Source organism: Pelodiscus sinensis, chromosome 2, assembly GCF_052426305.1.
Source record: "Pelodiscus sinensis isolate ZL-2025 chromosome 2, ASM5242630v1, whole genome shotgun sequence".
Taxonomy (NCBI): Eukaryota; Metazoa; Chordata; order Testudines; family Trionychidae; genus Pelodiscus; species Pelodiscus sinensis.
In genome coordinates, this window is record NC_143053.1 from 191,503,116 (window position 1) to 191,517,622 (window position 14,507).

At 41.0% G+C, this 14,507-nt stretch overlaps 1 protein-coding gene across 11 annotated transcripts in view; it reads left to right on the forward strand.

The window, feature by feature from the left end:
• THRB (thyroid hormone receptor beta) overlaps nucleotides 1-14,507 on the forward strand; it is a 293,517-nt gene that overhangs the window by 82,348 nt on the left and 196,662 nt on the right. The window contains exon 1 of one of the 11 annotated variants that reach the window (XM_089776634.1): nucleotides 12,397-14,223. The exons of the other annotated variants lie outside the window; for them this stretch is intronic. The gene's annotated coding sequence lies outside the window, so the exon portion shown is untranslated. Of the gene's footprint in view, nucleotides 1-12,396; nucleotides 14,224-14,507 lie in introns of those variants that run through there. 11 annotated transcript variants of the gene reach the window in all.

The following is a 14,507-nucleotide window of genomic DNA, read 5'->3' on the forward strand; positions in this document are numbered from 1 at the left end:
GCCTCAGAGTATCAGAGGCAGCAGTGAAGGGTGGAAGCAGCCTCTGTCTGGGGAGGTGTCTGAACTCCTGGACCTGGTGTGAGCCGGAACTGAGATTGGCTGCCTGCCCACCTGGCTCCTAATACACTTTAAATGCAGAGCCGCAGCAGGGGTAGGTCCCGGACCTAGCGCAAGGCAGGACTGAGCCAGGCTATAGGCCAGCCTGCTAAAAAAATGTACTGGCAAGTGCAGGGGGCGTGATGCAATTAGTCTATAGCATTAACTGATAAGCTTTTGCTTATTGGTTAATCGATTAATTGATTACACTATTACATCCCTGGTTAAATGAACAAGGTTTTATCAGTACCATTGTCACAATAGTAGATATCAGAATAATTACATAGCAAACTAGAAATTATTTAGTTCTTCATGTGGGGCATGGTCCAAAGACCAGTGAAGTCAGTAGAAAAACTTCTCTTGACTTCAGGCATGACTGAAAGCCCACTGCATAGTGTTTTTAACTACTTGGACTTGTGGGCAAACACAACCAGCATTTTATAAACAAGGAAGGATGCGCGGTTGGTAAGGACAGTTTAATTTGCATTTGGTTAACTCTAGTGGGTTCTTCCTGCAAATGGCTGAGGGGTTTTCTATGTTTGGTGGAAAACAAAACTTTCTGGCATTTACTAGAAGATACTGTAGCATTATAATTTGTTGATATTCAAATGGGAAAATGTGACAACCTATTTATAACACTGAAAAGAGAAAGAAATAGGAATAAAAAGTTGGGGGGAGCAAAGAATCAGTTTAGAATAGACCCCTCATCATCAGTTACTCCCACCATCACTGTTAAAGGATATCTCAGTTCTGAAAATGGCATCTTAATTCTGAATGCATTTTTGCATGTTCAATGACAGGGAATTGCTGGATCCATTATCCCATTTATTTGAGACATGAAATTGTTACTGCTTCTTTCTGAAGGAAAATTAATATCAGAGGAATTTAATATAAGTTAGTCTTCATGATGAAATAAAAAAATGATTCTACTGGACAATGGTATATGATGTGGGGCAATTAATTGAGAAAATCGTGAAGGATCTTAGATGGCATTTTTGGTGTTTGCAAATAGTATTACTCTTGGAGCATAACTGCACTCAAAAATAATTGAAAGTGAAATGCGGTTGAGTTTTGGTCTGGGGTGCTCTTGTGACTCATTGCAAATGAACTGCTGGCCCAGCTTTTTGTAATCATAATAAAAAGATTGAAGATACTGTGACTGAGTTTAAAAACTATTGAAAATCTTATTTTGTGGGCTTTGTTTACATAATTTCCAGTCTCCATAGACAGTTCTGTACTTTCTTTAGGTAACACCTTTGCATCTTCAAATAAATGTGCCTCTTTCTAGTTCATATACAGGCAGTCCCCGACTTACGTGGATCCGACTTACGTCAGATCCCTAGATACGAACGGGGTGAGGCAACTCCTGCACATGCGCAGCAGCATTCCCGGGGCTCGCTCACCTGGGTCCTAGGATCCTCCTCCTCCTCCTCGGGCCGGCTCCGACTGGGGTCCCGCAGAGCTGCCTGGCAGAGGAAAAGTGCCTCCCCACGCCCGCTGCCCCTCCCACCCCCCTGCCAGCAACAGGCTGCCCCCTCCCTTGAGCAACAGGCTGCCGAACAGACAAAAGCGCGTCCCCGGGGCTCGCTCACCTGGGTCCTAGAATCCACCTCCTCCTCCTCTTCGGCCGCCTCCAACTGGCCTCTGCCTGCAGCAGCTGGCCACAGGGACAGGGATCCCGCAGAGCTGCCGGGCAGAGGAAAAGTGCCTCCCCACGCCCGCTCTCCCCCCCCCCCCCCCCACGGCCTCGCATCCTGCACGCCTCCCCCCTCCCCCCCTGCCAGCAACAGGCTGCCCCCTCCCCTGAGCAACAGGCTGCCGAACAGCAGACAAAAGCAGCCTCTCCACCCCTCCTCCCCCTATACATGCTGGGCTCCCTGGGCAAACAAAGACTCCACCAAAACAAACAAAGTGCTGGCCTCATTGTGTTAGCAAAAAAAGGACCCTCCTCCTAGAACCCTGGGTGGTGTGTGGAAATAAAGCTATTAGCTCAAAGCATGGTGCAGAGCTGTTTGGTATTTGATGAGTTACTCCTTTAGTCCTGAGTTTGTCACAGGGACAGAAATAGATGTGAAATCTTCTGAACAGGGGAACAGACAGCAAAACAAACATTAGAGGGGAGTTAACCTTTCCCTATGCTATCCAAAACTAAAAAAAATGTTTGGCTAGAGTTTCCCCTACAATATGAACCAGTTCCGACTTACATACAAATTCAACTTAAGAACAAACCTACAGTCCCTATCTTGTACGTAACCCGGGGACTGCCTGTACTGGGTTAGACATGGGTCAGTGGTGGAAGAATACTTTGATGCGTACTCTTTATTTAGAATGTCTGTTCAAATGAGATTAAGAAAATTGTGTTCACTGTTATATAACACTGAATCTCGTCACGATTCAGTGGAGTTTTGCTGCATTGAAAGAAGTAGATCAGCTGGCATGTTCTCTCTTTGCTAAATAGGAAATTAACTTTTTATGTTTTTTATGAAACAAGAAACCAGTAAAGTATATTTAGCCATTGAGTCCAGCTCTGTAGTTGTTGTAGCAAGGAAGTACTGAAGTAATTCCAGTGCATCAGAAGATTCATCTTTGAAAGATGAATCTAGCTGCAGCAGTGATAGACTGGTCCAGGACTTGTGCTACGGCCATGAGAGAGATTTGCATTTCTACAGCGCTCTTTATTAAAGGAGCTTTCACGGCACAACTTCTTAAAATTGACTAACAGCAAACAGATTAATTTATTGTTGGCATAGGAGATTGGCATACCGCTTTAGCATGTTTTCTTTACTCTGATGCATTCCTGTGCATTGTGTGGAAACAAAGGGAGCACGAGTTCTGTTCTCCTCTTGGTAATGGCAGAATGCTCTTAATTTATGGGCACAGTGGAAGGGCAAGCTTCTGTTCCTCTCATTTTACAAAGCAGCAACTTCAGCTTCCCCTCTATTGTCCACCTGCAAGTACCCTTCTACTAAAACATATTTCAGGCTACTGCACCCTATCAGGTGGCAACCAGAAATCACTTCTGAACAAAAGTAATCTGCCACCATTCACAGAACTGCATGAAAATGTGGCCAAGGCTTGAATTCAAGTGCAATTTCAAGTGTACGAATAACCACATTGCGTGGGCAAGTGGGTAGATGAGAGATTGCGGGAGCGTGACTATCCATTGAATGTTCTCAGTACCATTAAGTCTTTAGCAACTCCCTGGCACCCCACCCAATGTTCCTGGGGGTATGTCTACACTGAAATTAAAAACTTGCCACTGCCTGTGCAAGCATGACTCAGGCTAAGGGACTATTTAATTGTAGGCTAGACGTCTGGGCTTGGGCTGAAGCCCGAGCTCTGGGACTCTGTGAGGTAAAAGGGTTCCAGGGCTCGGAATGCAGCTTAATTTGCAATGTCTACACTGCAATTCAACAGCCCCATCTCCTTGAGCCTGAGTCAGCTGGCACAAGCCAGACATGGGTATGTAATTGCAGCATATACATATCCTTAGAGTTCAGAGGCAGGCAATCTAGAAATTGCTGATGATCCTGTGCTGAATTCCTGTGCTGAATTCTGCACATGCTTTTAAGTCATTCTTGTTCATCATCATCCATGCAGCTAACTTCTGTTCTCTTGTTTTCATTTTCTCCTCTGTGGCCTTTGATTTAATTCACCTTGGATACCATATTCTTCCTTTAATCACTCTCCTGTGTCGTCCTGGATTTTTTTAGTCCAGTTGCTCTCTCTTGTCAGAGTTTAAGACCTTTCTAATTTACATCACGGCATGGGAGACACGTTGCAAATTACCGGATTTTGTAAATGGATTAGGCAAATGGTGAAAATAGTATACTGGAGCACCAAATGTACATTAGTCAATGATTTGACAGGTGTAATAAATTATTTGCTAAACTGTAGAAGGACTGAAGTCTTAGCAACATGAGATTGAACTATAACATTTTGCTATTATATCTTTTCTGAGAAGTGGTTGGTGTGCAAACTAACAAGCTTCTATTAAATTTGTGTAGGAAAATTTTAGAATCTTGCACTGCTGCTTCATAAATTTCACTGATAATGCATCCGGAAACAACACAGAACTAGGCAAGACTCTACCTGTGCTGGCAAAACCAAAACACAGTGACTGATGTTTTGCCAAAATCAAAACATAGCTCCAATGAACATGTAATTTTACCAAGTATGCAATTTACTAGATGGCAAAATATATCTGTAAATCACAGCCATGCTAGAATAGTACATATCTAATTACATTTTCTTAGCATGATTGGATAGCTTATTTTTATAAAATAAACAGTAGTCAATATTAATACTTTCCTCTCCCTGCTAATTTTTTTTTTGGGGGGGGGGGGAAAGGCGATGACATTAGCTAAGGGTGACAGTCTATTTTTCCATTTAATACCACTTGTCTGTGAGAGTCTTTCCTTTGACTATAATGGGTTTTGGGTCAGGTTACCAACTAGGGCCCATATGGGCTGTTACACACAAATGCTGATTCCTCAGCAGGGTTGCAGTTGCACTTTTCAGTTCTAAGAGTTTTTCCCAGAACACCTTTTCAGGAGCTGCTAGTCCTTTATGCATGTAGAAATAAGTAAATGCTGCCCTAAGCAGCCAGCCATTGTATAGCTGTGTTCTCCTGTGCTGTATCAAAAGACAGGATTATGTAGCACTTTAAAGACTAACAAGATAGTTTATAGGTTAATGAGCTTTCGTGGGCCAGACCCACTTCCTCAGATCAAATTGTGGAAGAAAATTGGCATGACCATATTATACCAAAGGGATGCAATCGAAAAAAGTGAACACACATAAAAAGGACAAATCAAATTTCAGAACAGAGGGGAATGTGGGGGAGGAGGGGGGAGATTAATGTCTGTGAGCTAATGATATTAGAGGTGATAATTGGGGAAGTTATCTTTGTAATGGGTAAGGTAATTAGCATTTTTGTTGAGACCCAGTCGTAAAGTATCAAATTTAAGCATGAATGACAGTTCAGAGATTTCTCTTTTTGTAATCTTGTGTTAAAATGTCTTTGAAACAGGATGCAGGTAGTCAAGTCATTGAGACAATGTTCTTTCTAGTTGAAATGGCAAGAAACTGTTTTTTCTTTGTGACAATGTCTGATATCTGTTTTGTGTGCATTGATTCTTTGGCGAAGTGTCTGAGACTTTGTCCAATGTACATAGCAGACGAACACTGTTGGCACATGATGGCGTAAGTTATATTTCTGGATGAGCAGGAATATGTGTTCTTGATCTTATAACTGAATTGGTTAGGTCCAATAATGGTGTCAGCAGAGTAAATATGTGGACAAAGCTGGCAACGGGGTTTATTGCAAGGGAAAGTTCCAGGGTTGGTATTATTGTGGTATGTCCTGTGGTTGTTGGTAAGAATCATCTTGAGGTTAGGTGGTTGTCTGTAGGAGACTATGGGTCTGTCTCCCAGAGCCTCTCGGAGTGTAGTATCCTGTTGCAGTATAGGTTGTAGTTTATTGATAATGTGTTGGACGGGTATAAGTTGGGGGCTATAGGTGTTGACAAGTGGTGTTGTATTGTTTGTTTTCTTGAATCGGTCTTGAAATAGATGGCTTCTGGGTATTCGTCTGGCTCTTTCAATTTGTTTTATTTTATTTGTGGGTAATTGAGGTTTATAAATGTTTGTTAGAAATCCTGAAGTTTCTGGTCTCTGTCAGTGGGATTAGAGCAGATGCAGTTGTATCAAAGGGCTTGGCTATAGACGATGGATCGTATGGTGTGTTCTGGATGGGAGCTGGAGGCATCTAAATAACTGTATGAGTCAGTGTGTTTTCTGTAGAGAATGGTATCTAATTTACCATTGGTGATTTGTACTGTGGTGTCCAGGAAATGGATCTCTTGTGTAGAATGGTCCAGGCTGAGATTGATGGTGGGGTGTAGGTTGTTAGTCTCTGTGGAATGCCTCCAGTGTTTCTTGGCCATGGGTCCAGATCATAAAGATGTCATCGACGTAGCATAAGTAGAGAATGAGTAAAAGGGGATGGGATATGAGGAAATGTTCTAAGTCAGCCATAAGATGTTAGCATACTATGGGGCCATGCGGGTGCCCATGGCTGTGCCGCTGATCTGGAGGTATAAGTTGTCCTCAAATTGGAAATAATTGTGGGTGAGAACAAAGTTACATAGGTCTGCTGACAGATTGGCAGTGGTGTCCTCTGGGATAGTTTTTCTAATTGCTTGTAATCCGTCTTCATGTGGGATGTTGGTATATAGAGCTTCTACATTCATGGTAGCAAGGATGGTGTTATCGGGGAGGTTATAGATGTTTTGTAGTTTTCTCAGGAAGTCAGTAGTATCTCAGAGATAACTGGGAGCGTTGGTTGCGTAGGGTTTGAGAAGAGTCTACATAGCTGGATAAACCAGTAGTGAGCATGCCGATACCTGAGATGATGGGACATCCGGGGAGTCCAGGTTTATGGATTTTGAGAAGCAGATAGAACAATCCTGGTCGAGTTCAGAAGGTGTTTCTGTGTGGATTTGGTCCCAAGTAGATGTAGGGAGTTCTTTAAGGAGACAGTGTAGCTTCTTTGGGTATTCTGAAGTAGGATCAGAGGAGAGAGGTCTGTAAAATGTGGTGTTGGAGAGTTGTCTGGTTGCCTTCTGGTTATAGTCGGCCTTATTCATAATGACCACAGCACCTCCTTTGTCAGCTGGTTTGATTATAATGTCCGGGTTGTTTGTGAGCCTCTGGATAGCATAGTGTTCAGCACGGCTGAGATTGTGTCGCTTGTTGTCATTTGTGAATGTCAGTCTGTGCGTTGTTGTGGAAGCTTTGTAATTCCAACCGTCAGGGGGAGTCCATATAGAATTATTTTTCCTTTGGTGTTGGTAGGGGGGATCTGGTTGGTCAGATTGATGTTCATTGGTAGTTTAGAAATATTCTCATAGGCGGAGGCGGCGAAAGAAAACCTCAAGGTCACCACAAAATTGAATCCAGTTCGTGGGGGAGGTGGGGCAGAAAGAGAGACCTCAGGATAAGACAGACTCTTCTGCTGGGTTGAGTTTGTAGCTAGAGAGGTTAACAATATTATCCAGTGGGTTGCGGTAGTTGCTGTTGTAGCCTGGGGTGTGGAGCAGTTTAGAAAGTTTGTCTTTTTTCTTTGTTGTACGGAGTAGAAGTGTGTATAGTAGATTTCTTGTCTGGTGGAACAAAAGTCTTGTAAGGTGTTAGTCAGTGTAGATGTTTGTCTTGAGATGAGAATCTCTAGGTTAGATATGTCATTCTTGATGTTTTTCTGTTTCTTGTATAAGATACTTATCAGGTGGTTCCTTAATTTCTTGGATAGTGTGAAGCAGAGTCTCTCACTGTAGTCAGTACAGTATGTTGATCTTAACGGGTTGTTCACTTTCAGTCCTTTGGGTATGATGTCCATCTTTTTGCACTTGGATAGAAATATGATGTCTGTCTGAATCTGTGCAAATTTTTTCATGTGGTCGATGGATTTCCATTCCAAAACGTATGTCTGTCTTTTTCCAACTACAGTAATAAGAAATCTTAGATCCTGTTTACTTGTTCTTTAATTTTCTCATGTGCCAGAGTCTCTCAAACTCTTTCTGCTCTCTCCTGTGGATCAGAATAAAACTATCAGCAGCATTTGCCTTACTCTCATTCCATGAAACTCTTTTCTGGGAGTTAATATAAAAATATCTACCTTCCTCTACAATCAGAATGTTCATTGATTTATTACTCACCAAAAAAACCCTAAGAAAGATAAAAACATAAAATTGCAGAAGAAAAAATAACCTAATAAATACCTACCATTTAATCCTCTGCGTGCATCATAAGTAGCAGTATATTTTCTGCACCAAAGTAACACAGAAATCAGGAAAATCCTTCTCAGAACTCTGTGACCCTTAACACAGAAAGCAACACTGAAGTTGTGTGGAACTTAACAGATTCCTGATTAAAGCATAAATTGCAGTTTTTGTATGGTAAATTGAGAGTGAACTCTATGATCAAGTTAGGAATTCTTGGTTTCCTTTGCAGTTAATTTTCCTAAATCCACACCTTGAGGCCTGCCCCAAGTAGCAGAGGTGAAGGTAAGGGGGTGTGCCCCAGTGCACAGCTCCAGGAAGAATCAGCTGAACTGTAGTAAAAGCCAGCAAAGAGTTATTTAGAGAGCCGGCAGGGACCCAAATTGCAATAGGAGAGTACCTGTGAGAAAATTAAGTTCCTTTCACCTCTGGCAGGAAGCCTTTTTTTCTGCTAATTGTAGAGTAGAATAATCTTAAAATTCTTCTTTACAAAAAATTAAATTAAAAAATGAGATCACACAGGAGAGTTTTTTTTTTAAAAAAGTGTTGAATCACTTGTGAATAACTGAGATGAAAAAACTGTATTTAATCCTTTGATGCAAAAAATTAATAGTTAACCATGATACAGAGCTACATTATCTTGTAAGTCCATTGTATAGGAAGTCACATTTCCAGGCATGAGCTCTATAGCTGGAAACTAACCCTCCGGAAACTACCTGGAAGGAAGGGTTAAGAGCAGGAGCTCCACAATGCTTGCAGCAAAAGATTAATGAAAATGGCAAGTGTCATTCCCAAACCTAGGCCACCAGTACTGCACCTTCCAGAATGGGAAAGTGGTAAGCTGTGCTTGGTGGCATCCATGTTATGGGTCTGGATTTGTAAGTCTGTTTTCAAATGATTTTTAACTGCATCAAGAATTAGTCACATCCACAAGACTGAAAGGAGGTTAAACAACCTATGGATAAACTATTAAACACTTCAACATGTTTAATGTTTCTAAATGTAATGATGCCCCACTGTTTGAAACTCAAACTACTCCGTACTAATCTCTTATTCTTAAATTACATTCTGAAACTACTAGTTGATTGTCACAATATCATGTTCCCCATGTAAATCTGTTTATAATGCTTTTAGATCCTCTTAACCTTTTTCCAACTTCTCTAGTATGCCAGTGGAATGGGTTAAAACTAAACATGGTTCTTATCTTTTTAAAACGGTGATATAACATATTTAAAGACTATGATCCATTGTGATCAAGAAGAAAAAAGACTAATGATATGCAAATGAACATATCTGTGTCTGGGAAATAGTCTGTTTGGTGGATTTTAATAATCCAGATTAGATTAAGATAGATCTATATGAGAGACAGAAAGCAAACTGTTTTGGAATGGTGATGTTCAACCCAACTGATTCTTTTAAAGAAAGAGGAAAACTAGAGGAGGTTTTACAAATAACTCTCAGACACTTTGCCTGACTGGTTCCTGAATTAAATGAAAACCCAACAAACAAACTATTTGAAGTTTCAGGGTATTTTTCTGCTCTTAGCTATACACACATTCATACAAACGCATAGGGCTGCAATTGATCCTTAGGTTCTGCTTGAGAAGAGTAACAAAAAGGATCAGTTATACACATTACATTATGTTCGTCCCATATCGGTGTTGGTGCAAAAGGTAGAAAGTTGTTTCTTCCATTCCTCTGTGTCATTTGCTTATGCTTTCTTTTATTCCCTAGGGTATTGAGATGATCTGTTCTGCCCTCATTCCCAAGGACAGTGCTTAAAGTTTCTCTTGGATGCCCTCGTTTCTTCACAATAGTTGGTTTCACTTGACATTTTCAGGTAGCCATTTGTGTGTCGGCAACCAGAATATGCGCCCTAAATACTTCCACTATTTTCTTCAGATGCTGATGAAAACAAGCTGCTGGTTAGTAATTTCTCAGCTTTCTTGGTTGATTAAGTCTTCCAACCCATTCCCAGAATCTCTGGTAGGCACTTATTTTCGAAAGTTTCTACTTTTCTAACATTTTAGTAGATCTCCAGCTCTCACAGCTGTAAGTTAAGTACTGAGTTGGTCTGTACTGAAAATTCTCAGTTTTATTCTGGTGCTGTATGTCTTTGATTTCCATCAGCAGTGTATAGAATCATAGAACTCAAAGGTCAAGTGCAGTCCTCTGCACTCATCTAGACCATTCGTGATAGATATCTATCCAGCCTGCTCTTAAATATCTTCAATGATAGAGATTCCACAACCTCGCTTGGCAATTTATTCTAATGTTTAACCATCCTGACAGGAATTTTTTCCTAATGTCTAACCTAAACCTTCTTTGCTGCAATTTAAGCCCATTGTTTCTTGTCCTATCTTCAGAGGTTAAGGAGAATAGATTTTTCTCCCTCCTCCTTGTAACGATCTTCTAAGTACTTGAAAGCTGTTATTGCGTCCCCTTTCAGTCTTTTCTTTTCCATACTAAACAAACCTATTTATTTCAATCTTCCATGTTTTCTACACCTTTAATCAGTTTTTGTTGCTCTTTTCCGAACCTTCTCCTATTTGTCCACATTGTTCCTGAAATGTTGCACCAAGAATTGGACACACTATTCCAGTGTTTGTACTATTAATATATTTCTTCTATATCCTGTCTATGGCTCTGCAGATTGGAGTCCCAAGAAGAGTAACAAAAATAATGAATATGCTTGAGGAGATTTATGAGGACAGATTAAGAGAGCTAAATAAGTATATTTTATCTGAGAGAGCATGGTGGTACCAAGGTCTTGATAACAAGCTAAACTCCCAGAATGGAGAGGGATTATTTGGATGATGTGTTGAAGTATAAGTGTTACAAAACTGAAAAAGGCAGGGGAAATTAGGATAAATGTCAGGAAAAACTACATGGTGCAGAGATGTATTGGGCTGCTGAAGTCTGCCCCCAAGATAGAGGTAGAATAATCTTCCAAGGAAAAAAAAAAAAGCTTGGCTGAGCAAAATGCCAGAAAATATACTCTAAAACTGTGGTGGGAAACCTGCAGCTCATCAGGGTTCCATGTGTGGCCTGCAAGGCATTTTGTTTACTGTTGTCCACATGCAGGATTGCCAGATGCAGCTGGTTTACATCCAGATGGCATTTTTTCTACCGGCATTATTGACGTGATATGCTTGTAATGCAAGGGCATATGAAAAGAGGTGTGTGTTCATTGCACACGTAATTCACTGGCAGAGCCATGAACTCCCTCTGCATGCAATCTAAGTGCTGCTATGGTTCATTTGGCACACCTAGCAAATTCTAGGCACACATGCACAGTTAGCAAAACTACCCTATCCCAAGCGACCGTTTTGGTTATGACAATCTTGCTGCCCAGTGAGATGGAGGGACACTCATTAGCCTATGTTGCCAATCACTGCTCTAAAAACTCGGGATGTTAAATTTAGATTAATTGGCTAATTGAGTAGTTGATGCAATTTGCATCGATTATTCAATTAGTCGATAAGGGTATCTCCACCTCCCTAGGGCTGTTGCTACACTTCAAAGGCAAAAGCACTGTGGGGAGCCCAGGGCCAGCACGGGACACAAGCAGTCCCCCACTGGCCCTGTGCTCCCTGCGTCAGGCTCCACGTGGCATTTCAAAGCGGCAGCGCCACATGGAGCCCAGGGTCAGCAGGGGAGTCCCCAGCTTGCCCTGGGCTGCATGTGGCTCTGCCGCTTTGAAGCATCCTCTTCTCTCCCCCTCCCTTGCTGCCTCTCTCTGAAGGCAGCAAGAGTGGGGAAGCAACTAGCATTTGCTTATCAGATAGTCAACTAGTCGTTGACAGCTCTACTAAAGACTAAGGAGCAAATCTGCATGCTGAGAGATGGGCGGGACACCTTTCACATCTGTAATTCAGTGATTTTAAAATAGCACACTTGAGACCTGGTGTAAAAGTCTGACTCAGTAACTACTGAAATCAAGGGGAAGACTCCTGTTGGTTTCAGTGAGATTGGATCAGAGCATAAGGCATGATATTTTTTAAGCGAAATTATTCCACCATTTAGCTTTGTCCATGAAGGCAGGAGCAAAATGTGCTATCTCTTGCTTCAGCCACACTGAGCCTTAGGGTACAGTCAAAGAGTGATGGTTCACATCTACTTGTTGAGCCCCAGATTTTTCTCAGTCATTTTTCTCTGACTCAGAACACCTGGGTTTCGGATTGCTAGATAAAGATAATTAGCCTTCAATTGTCATATTGTATTTTCCTCTGTTCTACATGTTATGAGACTTCCATCATCAGCAAAGAGTAAGGAAGTAACTGTTTCATAGAGGAATTAACCTTTTTCCTACCTTTTTCCTATCATGTCCAGAATGATTGGTATTGTGGAGAGAACACTGCTGTCTGCAATGAGGCTGCACAGTTACAGATTATAGATTGTACTTCCTTATCTGGGTAGTTTATCTAGGTAGTGAGAGGGGAGCACGTACTGCATAAAATGTAATTCCCCAAATCCTTTTTTTGTTTTGCATCAGTGATATTCAACTTTTGGAGCTCCTTATAGGCTTTGAGTATATAGATTTCTTAAGTCTTTATGAGGAGTTATAAGGTCAAATTATTGTGGCATTCAGTCCAGGGTTGGAAATTAATGCCTGACAAGAGAGGATTAATAGCAGTGAGTGTTTTTCTTACATTTTGCGAATATAAATTATGTGCAAATTATTATGTTTAGTTATTAAATTCTCCATCTATTTCACATCCCAGGAGAGATGACCAGAGATATAGAAAAGGCTGTCAAAGGTACAAATGGCAGTTAGATACCTAACTCCCACTGAAAGTTCCTGGGAATTAGTCCTCTGATTTACATTTGTCTCTCTGAAAATCTCCCCTATTAATACTCCCCTATTTTATTATCTGAATACTCATTTCTCTGAAAATACCTAGGCTGCTCTTCCAGTTCATGTCTTACTTTACAGACAGAGTTGCTGAATTCTACATTTTGGAGATAAACCAAACCAATATAGAATCATAGAATAGTAGAACTGGAAAGGACCTTGAGAAATCAAGTCCAGTCCCCTGCCCTCATGGCAGGACCAAGCAACCTCCAGACCATCCCTGATAGATGTCTGTCTAACCTGTGCTTAAATTTCTCCAGTGATGGAGATTCTGCAACCTCCCTAGGCAACTTATTCCAGTGTTTAACCACCCTGACAGTTAGGAAGAACTTCTTAATGTCCAACCTAAACCTTCCTTGCTGCAGTTTAAGCCCATTGCTTCTTGTCCTATCATCAGAGGCCAAGGAGAATAATTCCCCCTTCCTCCCCATGCACACTCCCTGTGACACCCTTTAGATATCTGAAAACTGCTATCATGTCCCCTCTCAGTCTTCTCTTTTCCAAACTAAACAAGCCCAGTTCCTTCAGCCTTCCCTCATAGCTCATGTTTTCTAGACCTTAATCATTTTTGTTCCTCTTCTTGGGACCTTTTCCACTTTTTCCACTTTTTTCTTGAAATGTGGTGCCCAGAACTGGACACAATACTCCAATTGAGGCCTAATCAGTGCAGAGCAGAGAGGAAGAATGACTTCTCGTGTCTTGCTCACAACACTCCTGTTAGTACATCCCAGAATCATGTTTGCTTGTTTTGCATCAGTGTCACACTATTGACTCGTATTTAGCTTGTGATCCACTGTGACCCCTAAATTTCTTTCTGCAGTACTCCTTGCTAGACAATCACTTCCCATTCTGTATGTATGAAATGGATTGTTCCTTCCTAAGTGGAGTACGCTGCATTCGTCCTTATTAAACTTCATCCTATTTATCTCAGATTATTTCTCCAGTTTGTTGAGATCATTTTGAATTTTGACCCTATCCTCCAAAGCACTTGTAACCTCTCCCAGGTTGGTGTCATCTACAAACTTAATAAGAGTACTCTCTATGCCATTATCTAAATTGTTGATGAAGATTTTGAACAGAACTGGTCCCAAAACAGACCCCTGCAGAATTCCACTTGTTATGCCCTTCCAGCATGATTGTGAACCATTAACCATTCTCAGAGAGTAGTTATTATCCAGCTAGTTATGCACCACCTGATAGTAACCCTATCTCAGTTGTATTTGCTTAGTTTGATAAGTAGGTCATGCAAGACTATATCAGAAGCCTTACTAAAGTCTTGGTATACCACGTCCACCACTTCTCCCTTATCCACAAGACTTGTTATCCTATTAAAGAAAGCTATCAGATCGTTTTGGCATGATTTTTTTCTTTACAAATCCATGCTGACTGTTACCTATCACGTTATTTTTTTTCCAGATGTTTGCAGTGGAATTCCTTAATTACCTGCATTTCATCAGGCCCTGGTGACTTGAAGACATCTAACTTTTCTAAGTAATTTTTAACTTGTTCTTTTTAAATTTTATCTTCTAAACCTATCCCATTTCCACTAGCACTCACTATGTTAGGCATCCCTTCATCATCAAATTCTTGGTGACGTCCAAAACAAAGAAGTCATTAAGCACTTCTGCCATTTTCAGGTTTCCTGTTATAGTTTCTCCCTCTTCCCTCTATGGGACATCTTGTAGTGTGTGCTAATTTTTTTTAAAGTATTTATTTTAGATATAGGAGAAATGGCAAATTCTGACAATGAGTAGGAATTGATCTACGTTTATAAA